Source organism: Schistocerca serialis, chromosome 4 (assembly GCF_023864345.2).
Source record: "Schistocerca serialis cubense isolate TAMUIC-IGC-003099 chromosome 4, iqSchSeri2.2, whole genome shotgun sequence".
NCBI classification, from domain to species: domain Eukaryota; kingdom Metazoa; phylum Arthropoda; class Insecta; order Orthoptera; family Acrididae; genus Schistocerca; species Schistocerca serialis.
In genome coordinates this window covers 688,933,849-688,947,982 of record NC_064641.1, presented here as the reverse complement: position 1 = coordinate 688,947,982, position 14,134 = coordinate 688,933,849, and the positions used below count along the sequence as shown (strand labels likewise).

The following is a 14,134-nucleotide window of genomic DNA, read 5'->3' as shown; positions in this document are numbered from 1 at the left end:
CTAATGCCCCAAATTTTTTCTTGGTTTCCTTTACTGTTTGTTTAACGTACAGACTGAATAACATCGGGGATAAGCTACAACCCTGTCTCACTCAAGCCGCCCAGTGTGGCCGAGCGGTTCTAGGCGCTTCAGTTTGGAACCGCGCGACCGCTACGGTCGCAGGTTCGAATCCTGTCTCGGGCATGGATGTGTGTGATGTCCTTAGGTTAGTTAGGTTTAAGTACTTCTAAGTTCTAGGGGACTGATGACCTCAGATGATAAGTCCCATAGTGCTCAGAGCCATTTGAACCATTTTTTTTGTCTCACTCACTTCTCAACCACTGCTTCCGTTTCATGCCACTCGACTCTTATAACTGCCGTCTGGTTTCTGTACAAGTTATAAATAGTCTTTGGCTCCCTGTATCTTACTCCTGCTACCTTCATAATTTCAAAGAAGTTTTCCAGTCAAAATAGTCAAAAGCTTCCTCTAAGTCCGCAAATGCTGTAAATGTAAACAACAAGTACTTGACATATTTTTTCATTATGTTTGCCGCGTAGCTGCCAACAGAAATCAGCCACAAGTCTAAATTAACACAGCCGGCCAGAGTGGCCGAGCGGTTCTAGGCGCTACAGTCCGGAACCGCGCTGCTGCTACGGTCGCAGGTTCGAAGTTAAGTTGGTTCAAATGGCTCTGAGCTCTATGGGACTTAACATCTGAGGTCATCAGTTCCCTAGAACTTAGAAGTACTTAAACCTAACTAACCTAAGGACATTACACACATCCATGCCCGAGGCAGGATTCGAACCTGCGACCGTAACGGTCGCGCGGTTCCAGACTGTAGCGCCTAGAGCCGCTTGGCCACCCCGGCCGGCTCAGAAGTTAAGTTCCATAGTGCTCAGAGCCATTTGAACCTAAATTAACACAGCATGTCATTTGCAACAGAAGGATGTTAGAGGAGCATCTGAATGGAATTCAGATTAGAATAAAATCGTTAAACTACATATTTCTTTAAAAGAGTGGAATATGCAACTTTGTGACGCTTGCCATTGCTGTACTTGATTTGTCCTGAGCTGTACTTCATTTTAACTGCCCTTTAACGTGCTTTTGTCATTATTTGTGTATTTAAAGTGACTCCTGCGGATTTAGATAAAAGCTATTTGGCGTGGTTTGTTATTCATAGATTTTGTTCCGCGTTTTTAACAGCGTTTACTAGCATTTTCTCCCTCTGACGAGTGGGTTCCTGATGTAATCTTGCTGTGGCTTAGACACACTTTCCACTGCTCACATTTCAGATACGCTCTTGACAGTCGTTATTTTTCACTGTTTTGTTTTCGATTGGCGGTAGTGTGGTTGTAATTTGTTCCGATGTGTTTTCATTGTGTGTGTGTACCGCGCGGCCGCACGCCTGTTTTATTATGCTTTCTGTGGTTTTCGCTTAGACTGTATATTCTGCGTATACTAAGCAAACTGTGTGCTGATACGAAGTCGGTTCGCGGACTTTGTGTAGTATTTTCTCCCTCAGAAGGCGAGATATCTTGGATAGGGCAGTCACAGTTCGCCTTCGCGCACATCGTCATTAAAGAAATCAACAGTACACACAGCAGTGTACTTGAAACGATTCAAGGAAGACTCCAGGAATTTGGACCTGGTTTCACAGACCATCTTCTTCTCCCAGATGTGGTTCTTCTGCCTTCACCAATAAGCTATTTCGCTCGTTTTCTTCTAGATGAACAGCCAAAAACATATACAGAACTTGCCCCGAGGAAGACTGAGGGAACTCCGGAAGATTATGGTTTAACGATCTGTCGAAGATGAGACCATTAGAGATTGCGCGAGAAGCGAGACGGAACAATAAGAATAGAACAAGAACGAAGAGCTCGCTTCCAAAACATTCAAAAGGGTGCAAGGCAAGGATGCAGTGTTTCTCGCCTGGACTTCGAAGAAGCAATGACGGAAACAAAAGATTGGTTCAGGAGTGGGAATAAAATTCATATTGAAAGAACATCAACAAGAAGATTTTCCGATGTAATTAATATCCTCAGTGGAGTCGAGAAAGAATTGGTGGACATGCTGTACGAAGTGAACGTCTTCTGAGCACGGAATATGTACCGAGAGTAAATCGAAGAAGGATGAGATTGAGCAAAGTAACAGAAGTGAGATCAATGATAGGATTAAAGCAAAAATTGCGGGCCACTAAGTATAAGAAGTCTGCTACCTTGGAATTAAAATAATGAGCGACGGATGAAGCAAAGAGGATATAAAAAGCAGACTAACAGAGGCAAAAACGGCATTCATGGCCTAAAGAAATCTACCAGCATCAGACACTGGCCTTAATTTGAGGAAGAAATTTCTGAGAATGTACGTTTGGAGTACAGCATTATACAGTAGTGAATTATGGACTGAGGGAAATTTGGAACAGAAGAGAGTCGAAGCGTTTGCTATGTGGAATTACAGAAGAATGTTGAAAATTAGGTGGATTGATAAGGAATGAAGAAGAAAGGAACACACGGAAAATACTGACAAGAAGAAGGGACAGAATGATAGAGCATCTGTTGAGATATCAGGGAATAAACTCCATGGTACTAGAGGGAGCTGCAAAAGGTAAAAACTATAGAGGAAGACAGAGGTTGGAATACATCCACCAAATAACTGAGGTGGTACGGGGCAAGTGCGACTCTAAGATGAAAAGATTGGCACAGGAGAAGAATTCTTGGCGGGCCGCATTAAACCAGTCAGAAGACTGATACCTCAAATAAATTCATTGACATCGATGTGTAGCGGGAATCTTAGAATATATGCTGTGTCCCGAAATTATTAAATACTTAAGAGAAAACGATCTATTGACACACAACCAGCATGAATTCAAACAAAATCGTTCTTGTGAAACACAACTGGCTCTTTATTTACTCGAAGTAATGAATGCTACCGACAGGCGATCTCTCAAGTTGATTCCATATTTCTGTTTTTCCGGGGGTCTTTAGACACCGTTCCTCACATGTGGCTTCTAATCAAATTGCTTGCCTTTGGATTATCGTTCCAGTTGTACGACTGGATTCGTGATTCCTTCTCAAAAAGGTCCAGGGCGTGGTGAGGGAGGGAATTCATCGTGTGAAAGCGAGCCTATAAAACGTATCTGGAGACAATCTTAGCACATAATGCCGCCGTTTACCGTCTAGTAAAGTTGCAACTACATTAAAGGAATTACAAAATGATTTAGACAAGACGTCTGCGGGAAGTGACAATTGACCCTAAACAACAAATAGTGTGAGGCCCTCCGCAGAAGTACGTATTAAAGAAATTCCGTTAAACTTTAATTACACGATGCATAACACTAATTTGAACGTTGCCGATGCAATTAAATACCTAGTGATTACAGTTACAAATAACTTAAATTTGGAACCATCACTCGGAAAATATTGTGAAGGAGGGCAAAAACTGTGTTTTATTGGCAGAACACCTAGATCTAGCAAAGAGACTGCTTTCACTACTTTTGTCCATCCTCTTCTGGATTATTTCTCCTGACTAGCTAGGATTGACGGAGGACATCGAAAAAGTTCAAAGAAGTGCAGCCCGTCTTACATTATTGCGAAACAGGGAGAATATGATAAGCGACTCGGATGAAACAAAGGCGTTCTCACGAAATTTCAATCACCAACTTTCCCGTACTAATACCAAATATTTCGTTGACTTCCAACTATTTAGGGAGAAATGACCATTGTTACAAGATAACAGAAATTACGTCTGTCCTGAGTGATTTAGATGTTCATTTTTCCAATGTCGAGACTGGCGCGATCGACAAATAGTCTGATTGTGGTTCTGTGAGGTCTGCGCCAAACAGTTAATTGTGAATTGCAGAGTAATTATGCAGCTGTAGATGCAAATATAAATTCGTCGATGCTGGTGATTAGCGTGACGCTCGGCAGTACCACCTTGACATCAGTTGTAAGCCATTCAGCATTTGCTCACATTCAAAAAGTCAGCCTTTCCAATAGAATGGGCTAACGGACAAATTTAGAAATACCTTAGAGTTTCGATTAAATTTTCATGGGCCACGACACAAAAATGCAAACAATTCTGTCTGAGGAACATCCGCAACTGAGCATTATACCAGAGGTTGAAAATACCCCTACAGTTGTAAGGTTTTTTTGTGTAGAACACGACCGGTTTCGCGCTCTTATACGCCAATCTCCAAGTGTTGTTCTGAAAACAGGTTCAAAATGGTTCAAATGGCTCTGAGCACTATGGGACTTAACATCTGTGGTCATCAGTCCCCTAGAACTTAGAATTACTTAAACCTAACTAAGCTAAGGATATCACACACATCCATGCCCGAGGCAGGATTCGAACCTGCGACCGTAGCAGTCGCGCAGTTCCGGACTGAGCGCCTAGAACCGCTAGACCACCGCGGCCGGCCTACTGAAAATAGGAAGTGACGGTGGTTTCTAAAATGTTATGAACATCTTTTTGTTTTTTATGTGTATGGCTGCGTGTAAAACCTATTATCTCCCGTCTCTTGCTATTTTCAGAATAACACCTGAAGATGGGCGTATAAGAGCCCGAAACAGGTCGTGTACTAAGAAGAACCTTACAACTTTAGCGGTATTTTCAACGTCTGGGACAAAAAGAATGACTAAATTTCAGCCAAGTAAAGAGCGCAAAAGGTATTTCCCGCACTCTCTGCTCTTCAGTCACAGTCATTAAATTTGAAGATCCACGTCTCTTTTGAGACTAATTCACCCTCTGGTTCTGTGCCCTAGCGTTCGAATGTACTCAGAACGTTACTGTAGCAGTTTACTGCGTTAAGATGCCCACTGCAGCAAAATCGTCTACTGATTTACTTTAAATGCGAACATTTTAGGCTAGGCTTTACCGTGACTGTTGTTGACACTAAATGAAACATCAAGTTTACTGTTACCAGTCACTGTTTATTTATTTCCACGACGCGTTTCAAAGGTTTAAACATCCATCATCAGGTGGATTTACATTTGTTAATACGACATTTGTGTGTGTGTTGTGTTACTAGAGATTGCCACAAGTTCCACGAAAAAACGTAACACAACACATACACGAATGTCATATTAACAAATGTAAATCCACCTGATGATGGAGGTTTAAACCTTTTAAACGCGTCGTGGAGATAAATAAACAGTGACCTGTAACAGTTAACTTGTTGTTTCATTTAATGCCTACTGATTTATTTAAAGCATCGAATAACAAATTGTACGTGAGTGGCTATTTCAGTTACGGATGTTCATAACTATTGTCGATGTAAGGCCAAATGAAACTATTAAGAATGAAGTTACCTTAACGATCCAAGATGAGACCTCAGGTTTCAGTGGGCACATACCTGTAAAGAAAAAAGAGAGAGTAAAATTATTTGCAATCAAATAAAGTAATTTTTAATTAAGAAAAAAATTATTTTTCTGGTAAAGTGTCAAAGTAATATTGGGAAACTTGGGGGCATAACTGGTAGCGGTAGCGGCAGAAAGGCAGAGAGAGAGAGAGAGAGAGAGAGAGAGAGAGAGAGAGAGGGAGAGAGAGAACTTACAGTAGTCAAAAGGAAAACGTTCCTCTCGACTACGAGGTCATTACAGACGCAGCCCAAGTTCTTATTGAAGAAGGAAAGCGCCCAAGCCCATTCTAAGAAAGCAACCCAGCATTCGAATTTGGCGAAAATTTAGGGAGATTTCAGGAAACTTAAATATGGACTGTCCGACGGGGATTTGAACAGCCGTCCTACGGGATACGAGTCCAGTATCTTTCCGCTATGTCAACTCGCTCGATTACAAAAGTACAAGCAATACATGTGGAATAATACATAATACTATAAAGTTGTTTAAAATGAGCGCGACGTGTCAAGGATTAATTTTTTTGTTTATTAATGTATGGTTTGGCGACGGCCTTGCCGCAGTGGATACACCGGTTCCCTTCAGATCACCGAAGTTAAGGGCTGTCGGGTGTGGCTGGCACTTGTATAACTGAGACGGTTGCGGACATCACACTGAAGTGAGGCGGTGCACCATCGTGTTGAATCCACATACTCTCACGAACAGCCAAGGGTACATTCTCCAACAACTCAGACAGAACTGTTTGCACGAACCTCTAGTACAGGTGACCGTTCAGACAGCCAGGTGGAAGATATGGCCCAATGAGATTGTCGCCTACAATGCCGGCACAGATATTCACAGCAAAACGTACTTGCTGGTATGGCTCTACTACAGCGTGAGGGTTTCCCCCGTCCCACACATGGCTATTCCTGTTATTCGAAATACCATCACCATCAAATGAGAACTCGTCAATAAGCAGTACGATTTGGAAGAAATCTGGTCAATCAATCCATTGTTGGAGCAACGACTAACACAATGCGACCCTTGGTGCAAAGTAAGTCAAAAGCATTGCATGGGCTTGTTGTGGGTGATATGGGTGTTTTTGTTGTTCGTGGAATACTCGCCACACGCTAGATGTGCAGTCGCCATTTCACGTGCAATACAACGAGCAGTTGTAGTGGGGTCCTCTTAGAAATGTTCCAGCACCACCTCTTCAAAATTGGGTATGCGAGTGGTCCTCGTGTTGCCAGGTTACTTGTTTCTTCTTTCCAATGAACCAGTCTCCTGCATTCGTCGATCAGAGAAAATAAACACTCGCTGTGACTGATGGTGCGTGTTAGGGAATCGTTTCCTGTACAATCTTTCAGCACCGAAAGTACTGCAAAAGTTCTGCGAAACTATACCGCTACTGTACCATCGTACTGTACAGGGCGTTTCTGAATAACACTGAGTAATGAGTGGATCTGTCGCTGATACATAGCACGTTCTGTCATGGGACAATGCAAATACGATACAACAGCGCCACCTGACGGACAAGTAAAATAAATAAAACCTGCATCATGACTTCCTAGTAATCAGGCCCATCCTCCTTATTTCCTCGCAGGAAATAAAGACTGTACATGTCAATAAATAGCACAGTACGTGTAAACTAGTACACATTTTAGTTGTAAATAAGCTGGAAAACTATCCTAGTAGACAAGGCGGTAGACATATTTACTTCCATATCACCATAAGCTGGCTTCTCCAAGCCCAGGTTCCCTACCTCAAATTGTCCTCGGTCCGGGACACAGTTTTAATCTGCCAGGAAGTTTCATGTCAGCGCACACTCCGCTGCAGAGTGAAAATCTCACTCTGGAAACATCCCTCAGGCTGTGGCTAAGCCATGTCTCCGCAATATCCTTTCTTTCAGGAGTGCTAGTTCTGCAAGGTTCGCAGGAGCGCTTCTGTAAAGTTTGGAATGTAGGAGAAGAGATTCTGGCAGAAATAAAGCTGTGCGGACGCGGCGTGAGTCGTGCTTGGGTAACTCAGCACTAGCCCGCGAAAGGCAAAGGTCCCGAGTTCGAGTCTCGGTCCGGCACACAGTTTTAATCTGCCAGGAAGTTTCAAATTGTCCTGTTGCATTTTTGCACGCTTTTACGAAAACAACCTGTAGATAATTTCATGATCTGAGGTTACTATCAGTATTGTCTGCCAGGTCATTAATATCGAACATGAGCAGGTAAGAGGCCCAACACACAGTCCTGGTGCACGCCTGAAGTTAACTTCTGCTTGCGTCGAAAGCGCACCGCCCAAAATAACATGCTGTGTCGTCCCTACCATTCGTGTCACAAATTTTGGTTGATTCCGCGTTTAGTCGTAGTTTTGTCAATAAACTAAGGGCCAAGTGGTACTACTGCCTTTGTACGAAGTACCCTCCGTGTGCACGGTACGGTAGCTTGGCGAGTATGTCGACGCAGGTATAGTAGGCGGCGTACGGTATCAGAGGGGTGTGACGCCAGACGGGAGATTCGCGCGGGCTGAGGTAACGGTGCTGAACAAATTAGCGGCGTTCCGATGCGATTCACGGTCCGCGAGTCGCAGGCAGCCGGCTGCTGGACTCGTCCGTCACGGCGCCGCAGCCTTCGAAACTACGGCAGGCGCCGGCCAGTTCTGGATCTGGGGCCTGCGAGCACGGCTTGGTCAGTAGCAGCTGGTTCATGGTGGCTGCACGCAAGACGGCGGAAGGGAAAGGCGGGGCCAAGCCAAGCCACAAAGTGCGGGCAAAATGCATCTGGCGCTGCACTCGCAAACCGCGAGCGTCAGATGGTTTTTAGTTGCAATTGGCAGTGCCGGGAAGGGCACCATGTTGGCACTTCATAACTGGTTCACACATGTTGAAACCTGGTAGTCAAGGGAAGACAGGATTCGGTTACGGTTGTGGACGGGGCCGCATTCAGTTACTATTGGTTGCCTTTTACAGTTACACACAATTTATTTAAACCATTAATTCCAGGCTCAACAACAAATAAAAACACCATCCGTTATTAATGAAGGAATAAACAACGGTGTAAATAATAGTGTTTCCAGTGAGTTACAACTTTGCAAATCGCCATTAAATACAGCCGAGCGGTCTAAGGCGCTGCAGTCACGGACTATGCGGCTGGTCCCGGCGGAGGTTCGAGTCCTCCCTCGGGCATGGGTGTGTGTGTTTGTCCTTAGGATAATTTAGGTTAAGTAGTGTGTAAGCTTAGGGACTGATGACCTTAGCAGTTAAGTCCCATAAGATTTCACATACGTTTGCACATTTTTGGACCATTAAATACAGATACAGCAAACAATGTTTTAAAAGCAAGCCGCTGTGATCTGGGTAGAAGGCCTTACACACCAGGAATGGCAATAAATTAAGAATTGTTTAAAACTCGCTGGAACTTACAAATTACAGGTATTGGAATATTAATGGCAAGTCACCACAAACACAGCAGAAGGCATCAGACGCCAGGAATGGCAGTAAATAAGGTTTCAGGGGCTTACTGCTAAAATACAAATAACAAATTAGAATTTAAAGCAAGTGACCACAATCACGGCTGAAGGCCTTACGCACCAAGAATGGTAACAAATCGAGAACTGTCTAAAACCCGCTGCAACTTACAACTTACAGGTATTGAAATATTAAATGTAAGTCGCCACGAACACAGCAGAAGGCATGGGCTGAAGGAGCGTTACACTGAACTACTGGCCATCAGACCTACTTGTAGAACACATATGTCTTAAAAGAACCAAGGGGCCACAGACGGTGCTCCCAGAATCGACCTCTGAGAAGGTCCGGGAACAAACACTTTCTAGAGCGATGAGATAGGCAGCCAAGAGTTGCAGTCACTTTAGAAGATGGTAACTCAGACTAGTGGCAGTCTAACGAATGACTAATGATCATCTTGCTGAAGCTATCTGACGTCCAATATACCAAATGTAACGATGGGACAACACGCCAAATCCGGAACCGGCGGTCTGCACTACGCCCCCGAATACTGTGTTTAGAGCGCCTGGAACGAGAAAGGAACCACTACCACCAGAGTAGACAGCGCACTCCACTCGCTGCTCTTCGCCTCGGCGACACTACGAGCAGCAACACGAACCCAAGTCACAGGAGAATCGCGAGATATCACAATGGTGCAGCTTTCTCTAGTTGGATTGAAATGAACCCATCTTAAGGCTTGCTGGATCCGGTTTACGATGAGGTCGTGCGCCCTAGTGACCACAGCCTTTCCATCCGGCAGTCCATGCATTCCACCAGCGGTGCCGGTGTGTTCTCGCACTGCACCGACCTGGCTCCTCCCGAGTCCCCAACCGAATTGGCACACTAACACCCGCAAAAACAACGACGTCGCCCCAAAGATAGGCCAAGAGTTACTACATATCGATAACCGCCGCTAGTCCCACTAGCGGATGTGCAACACTTGCAAAACCGAGTATCGCCAGTCAACACGAGAAGAAGACACACAATGGCAACCATGCCAACCAAACGATACCTTCTGGCCTCCAACAGAGGGCGGAAACCTGCGAACAGCACCAACGCGAACCGCAGCACGGCTCACACCTATTTCGAAAAAAAAAAAAAAAGTTCTTCCGTAATCGCTGTTGACATTTGAGGGCCAAGTGACAATTCTGCTGCTACCATCGTATTAGGAATCTTGAGAATGAGACAAAGAAAAGTTAGAGCGCGTACAGGGGTAAGCGGACACTCACATGGTTCAAATGGCTCTGAACACTATTGGACTTTACATCTCAGGTCATCAGTCCCCTAGAACTTAGAACCACTTAAACCTAACTAACCTAAGGACATCACACACATCCATGCCCGAGGCAGGATTCGAAGCTGCGACCGTAGCGGTCGCGCGGTTCCAGACTGAAGCACCTAGAACCGCTCGGCCCCACCGGCCGGCAAGCGGACACTCACTTATTCCCCCACTCCATACGCGAAGCGAACAGGATAGAAAATTTCTTACAGCAGTACGGAGGACTCCCCCCCTCCCCCCTCCCCCGGCCCACCATGCGTTGCACCGCTATTTGTTTATAGCAGATAGTCAGAAAAAGTCTGGAAAGCTTGTAAGAGCATGTTGTTCTAAGGAATAATTAAGTAAAAAATTCGATACGTTGCGCCGTTTCCGTATTAATTAGTAGGCCTACTGAGGCTAGCCTGTCAAGCCGCTGCGAGCACAATTCAAGCGGCATGAGAGATACATTTAGTGTCAGTTGTTCTCAGAGAGTAGATGACAGCCTTTGGCTCGGGTTCAGATCTTACTACCGCTATCTTCTTCGGCTTTAGGAAATAAAACCAAGAACACGTTTGGCGACACTGTCTTACGGACTGCTCTAATTAGCGCGCACAACGGCCTGCTCGGAGAACTTCAGTGCAGATTAACTCGACAACGGTGCTACGTATAATTTTTTTTTCCTAGACAGTTATTTCTCGGCACAACGTACCCTGCAACACCCTTATGAGCTTCTCATGCTATTTCTGACTACGCTGTACGTATACAGGATGTCTCCGAATAGTGGCCAAACTCATTTCCTCCGACATTTCTGCAGATAACTGCAATTTAGATTTTGCAACGTCTAGCTGGTGTCAGCGCAAACAAATGCTGTTTATCACATGTTTCATGAGACGCCCAGTATCGACGGAGAGCGTCTACAAACAAAATGACTTTTAAAGCGAAATTTTACGTGGCCATTTGACAGAGTAGTCCGAGATTAATGCGACATTCGGTTTCTAGATATGTATTGATAGCGACAACTGGTTATTCCTTACACAAGTCGAGAAAACGAAAATCCTATTATTTTGGGACCGCTCTATCGAATGGGCACGTAAATTTTCACTTTTAAAATCATTTTGTTTGTAACGGGAAACATGCCGATGCTTTACTTCGATACTAAGCGTCGCATGAAAGTCTTGATGAGTAGTATATCTTTGGGATGAGCCCAGCTACAGACTGCAAAAACTAAATTGCAAATATCTTCCAAAACATCAGAGACTATGAGGCTGTCGACTTTTAGGAACAACACCCTGCATATAAGCTAGGAAAGCGACCCAGTGCATAAACTGGCGAGCCACATCAGCAATTCGTCAGTAGATTTTCAAGATAGCGAGCAGCTGTCTCGAGGAAATACAGTGCAGTTTACACACCACCATTCGGCCGAGCGAGGTGGCGCAGTTGTTAGTAAACTGGACTCGCATTCGGGAGGACGACGGTTCAAACCCGCCTCCGGCCATCCTGATTAAGGTTTTCCGTGATTTCTCTAAACCACTTCAGGTAAATCCCTAATCCTATGGGGCCGATGACCTCGCTGTTTGGTTCCCTCTCCCGAACCAACCAGCCAACACCATCCGACGCAAAACCGGCGAACTATTCAAGCAAAGGACCACGTGTTCGGTGGGCCAAACAATATAGAAATTGGAATGAAGCTGGCTGGAGGGGTGTAGGATGGTCCGGCTGGTCACCATTTCGGCTCTTTTCAAATGATATATGGCGTCGAGTGCACCGACGGCATAATGAGACGTTTGACTCCCACTGTGTGGGGGAATAATTCATGTCAAATTTTTTTTTTTATTGAAAATGAAACTCCTCCAGATGTATTTAAGATTTCATATTTATTTAGCTACTAGTTTCGACGTTGCGTCAACGTCATCTTCAGGCCCGTACACTTTGATTATATCAGTTGTGGGTGGCTGAGTACCAGAAGTCTGCGGTGAGACCAATAGCTATCATCAAAGTGTACGGGCCTGAAGATGACGTTGACGCAACGTCGAAACTAGTAGCTAAATAAATATGAAATCTTAAATACATCTGGAGGAGTCTCATTTTCAATAAAACAAAATTATACCAGCTGATGTCCCACCATCATCCAATTTAAATATGGATGTACGAAGAATTCATGTCAGAGGTGGGTGTTTCTCCTAACATGACTGGGCCCTTTGCTTAAAGCTGAAGCGTGAACGTGAACCAGGACAATTATTTCACATTCTAGGTGACCAACTAATGCTTTTTCTTCCACATCTCCATGATGGGTGAGCTGTGGAAACCGCAGTATTCCAAGATGACAACAGCCGTCTTCACAGGGGTGCAAGCATACGTTCTTGATTTGACGGAAACCCAAGTACCCTACCCTGTCGCATTTTGTCTAGCCCACTGAATCACCTGATCTGAATCCCATAGAAATGGTCTGGCGTCATGTGCAACAGCGGGCGGAACGTAGCAACCAATATCCCCGCAATTTGGTAGCTCTCCGATTTCTGATCAACAATGAGTGGCTTCAGCCGGATAGAGCATCATACCTGAATAAAGTTGTGGACTCTCTTCCTCGTCGAATTGAGGCCATTATCGAGGCCAGAAGCGGTATTACTCGTCACTAGCGTCATGATTCCTCGACTCGAGTAAGTTTTTCGCCTGTGTGCTTACAAAGCTCCAGTGTGCTCTATGATTCGACAGACAGTGACTGCACTGCTTGCAGCCGACAGAACCGGCAGTGCTGTCTGCGACTGAGGGGGATGCGCCGCATTCTCCGCTAACAGAGAGAGAGAGAGAGAGGCAGGCGGTCACCGTTAACCGCAAGTCGCGGAGGGGCCATCGTCCGACTCCCGAGTCGGCCGTCCAGCTTGGCGGTACGCAGTCCAGAGATTCGTCCTGGAAGAATCCTCCAGTCTCTCTGTACGTCCAGTTTCCAATACATCTACGAATACTGGGTGTTTTAAAAAAGTGTCGGTAATAATTACAATTCCAAAGAAAGCAATCGCTGACTGACGTGAATATTACCGAACTATCAGTTTAACAAGTCGTGGTTGCAGAATACTAATACGAATTATTATCAAAAGAATGGAAAAACTGGTAGAAGCTGACCTCAGGGAAGATCAGTTTGGAATCAGGAGAAATGTAGGTTCACAGGAGGCAATAGTGACGATAAGACTTGTCTTTGAAGACAGCTTAACGGAACGCAAACCTATGGTTATAGCTGTTATAAATTTAGATGAAGCTTCTGACAATGTTGACTGGAACACACCCTACGACATTCTACAGATAGCAGGGGTAAAATACAGGGAATTAAATGTTATATATAGCTTGTGCATTTACCAGAAAACAGTTATAAGATCGAAGAGCATGAAAGGGGACTGAGACAGGATTGTAGCCTATCCTCAGTATTATCGAATCTGTACACTGAACAAGCAGTAAAGGAAGCGAAATAAGAATTTGCAGAACGAACTAAAGTTCAGGGTGAAGAAATAAAAATTTTTGAGTTTCGCCGATGACATTGTAATTCTGCGAGAGACAGTAAAGGACTTGTATGAGCGGTTGAACGGAATGGGCAATATCTTGAAAAAAAAGGATATAAAACGAACTTAACAAAAGCAAAACAAGGGGGAAGGAATATAGTGGAATTAAATCAGGCGATACAGAGGGAATTACATTAGGAAACGAGGCACTTGAAGAATTAGATGAGTTTTGCAATTTAAACAGCAAAACAACTGACGATGGCCAAAGCATAGACGATATAAAATGTACACTGACAATGGTAAAGAAAAAGAAAAGAAGTTGTTAACAATGACTGTAGATTTAACTGTTAGGAAGTCTTTTTTTCTCAAAGTACTTGTCTATCGCCACTCCTGTTTGTAATAGCAACGAACATGATCAGAAAACCTATCAAGAAAATAGACAGCGAACCAAATGCCCTGATTTTTGCTAATTGTTTGATAGTATGAGGAGCATCGCGGGGTAGCCGCGCGGTCTAGGCGTTTTGCCTCGGTTCGCGTGGCTGCCCCCGTCGGGAGGTTCGAGTCCTCCCTCAGACATGGGTGTGT

At 44.5% G+C, this 14,134-nt stretch overlaps 1 protein-coding gene across 5 annotated transcripts in view; it reads right to left on the bottom strand.

Moving 5' to 3' along the window:
- The window catches only part of LOC126473185 (rab11 family-interacting protein 4), a 939,113-nt gene that overhangs the window by 405,028 nt on the left and 519,951 nt on the right, over positions 1 to 14,134 (bottom strand). The window lies entirely within an intron of this gene.